This window comes from Seriola lalandi, unplaced genomic scaffold (genome assembly GCF_002814215.2).
Source record: "Seriola lalandi dorsalis isolate HSWRI2012SDOR001 ecotype SW California unplaced genomic scaffold, Sedor1 jcf7180001974603, whole genome shotgun sequence".
Taxonomy (NCBI): Eukaryota; Metazoa; Chordata; class Actinopteri; order Carangiformes; family Carangidae; genus Seriola; species Seriola lalandi.
Window position 1 is genome coordinate 1 of NW_019445269.1, and position 2,148 is coordinate 2,148.

General features: G+C 53.0%; 1 pseudogene; it reads right to left on the reverse strand.

Annotated features, from left to right (window-relative positions):
• Window positions 1–758: 758 nt before the first annotated feature.
• Window positions 759–2,061, reverse strand: LOC111654286 (NALCN channel auxiliary factor 1 pseudogene; annotated as a pseudogene).
• Window positions 2,062–2,148: the final 87 nt, after the last annotated feature.

Sequence of the window (2,148 nt, forward strand, 5' to 3'; positions counted from 1 at the left end):
TCAGGTGGAGGGGGCAGAGCCTTTGGAGCACTCCAGCATACAACAAATGATACAGATTCAAGTGTAATTTAACCAATGTATCCCCATTGTTTCTGTTTAGAGATAGGTTTTCATTGTCCAGCACAGCTGAGTGGGCTTTGTAGCACTCAAATCAAAACCAAGTGTGTGTCAGTGTAGTTCATGTAAACCCAGGTGTGCAACGCTGCTGACAAGCAAAACATGTAGGCCTACTCCAGAGCCTGAGATATGTGCTCTAAGGCTGCCATGTTATTGGAACAACAAGCAAACTGGGGACAATACAAAGCCTGGATTAGGTGCAGAAATCGCTCCCATGCTATTAACGATATTGAAATGAGCACCACTCAACAGCCCTCTCTCCACTCGTCTCACAGAGCTGCAGTGCAAGCCTGGACCTTCCTCCAAATGTCAAATGTCACTTCCACAGTCACAGCTCAAAAAAGACTTAGAAAGCCTGAGAAGGTGAAACAAGGAAAATGGAGAGAGAAAATTGTGAATGGCTTGCAAGATTATCTCTTGACCTCTCCTCTGGTCCCTCCGTGCAGCTGTGCACTTGTGCAAACCCTGACAGGCCACATGATGCAGTAACTGCACAGGTAGCCCAATGGCAGCCTGAACTCAAAAAATAAATACCAATATACTGACAGATATGCCCAACGGTTGCCATGACGACTGTGAACCCACCCCCTTAAATGCACTGGCGTGTATGCGCGTGCGCGACCTGGCCTCGTTAGTCCTACCTTGCATTCCTCCATGCACGTCCTAACCGAGTATGCATCCGTCTCGTATTTCTGAACCAGCAGTTCAAACTCCCGGTAGTTCTCTTCCGCCTCCAGGTCAAGACGCTGATAAGCCCGGACACACTCGCTGCATCCCAGCAGATCCACCCCCATGGCCATATCCAGGGTGCAATTCAAAACGACCGGACTCGTAAACCCGTAAAACAAATCCAAAAGTGAGTAGGAATTACAAAAAGAAAGGTACAAATCGCTCAGATTCACGTACGCCAACTGTGTCCCCTTTTCCCCTCCACCGGAGAGGCCCAGGCACACGGTCTCCGCGTCCGTGAAAGTAAAGCAGTCTTTGGACAGGCTGTCAGGGTGACAGGCGTCCATTCGCCACAGAGATTTGGTAGAATTCCCTAGAAAAATAACATATTGCTCTCTGGCGAGGCGGTAGGGGTCAGGTGATGTTGGGGTATGGTGTCGGTGGAGGGAGTTTGGGTACTCGCCCATGTCCGTAATTGCAAGCCCCTCGTCCGACCGCTTGTCTCGGGTTCGCGTCAGTTTCGCCTCGGCACAGAACCACAAGTGATCAGAGAGCAGGACGGTGATGAACAGCAGAGAGGCCAGCGACAGTCGCCATCTCTGGGCCCGCTCCGACTCGGTAAATGGCTTCTCGTTCTCTCGGGGTGCAAACCAGTATTTTAAGCCTTCATCATGCTGCCGACGCATCCAAGCACCCCTGGTCATATTTTAGAAAAGTGCTGCCCTGGCCGACTCCACCGCGGGGGCTGCTCTGCCACAATACTCATTGACTTGGGGGGGAGATGGAGTCCGGTTGGTTCTCCTCTGTAACGGTGGGGTGCCGTGCCTCCGCCGGTCCAGGGCGCTCCTCTATCGCGCCCGCAGCAATTGGTGCTATTCCGATCCAATTAGCGCGCCCGCACACATTAAGCTTAGCGCTGCCGCATCCCGGTTCTCCATGGCTCTCCGGGGGGAAACGGCGTCCTCTTTGACCGCATGCCCCCCTCTCTCTTACCGTCCTTCCCCGGGTTTGTTCTCTCGTCGGGGGTGCAGGGAGACCAGCTGTTGCGAGCCTCTCGGTACTGATGCTGCGCGTCTGCCGCCGTTCGGTTTGCAGATTCACTTAAAGGAGAGCAACGAGCCCTTTCGATGCAGGCAGGCTGGTTTCTCTGTCCCGTACCTGGGCGGAAAGCCTAGAATCCTTTCTCCCGTTGGCCATTGTCATCTTGGACCGCGGTTAAGTTGCCGCCATGTTCGTCTTGAAACACTTTTTTGGAGAGCTGGGTCTGTTTGCGTCATCTCCATCGTTGCGATAGCTCCATCGTTGCGCAGTGGCGGAGCAGCTTATTGCCTATATGCACACACACACAAACACACACACACA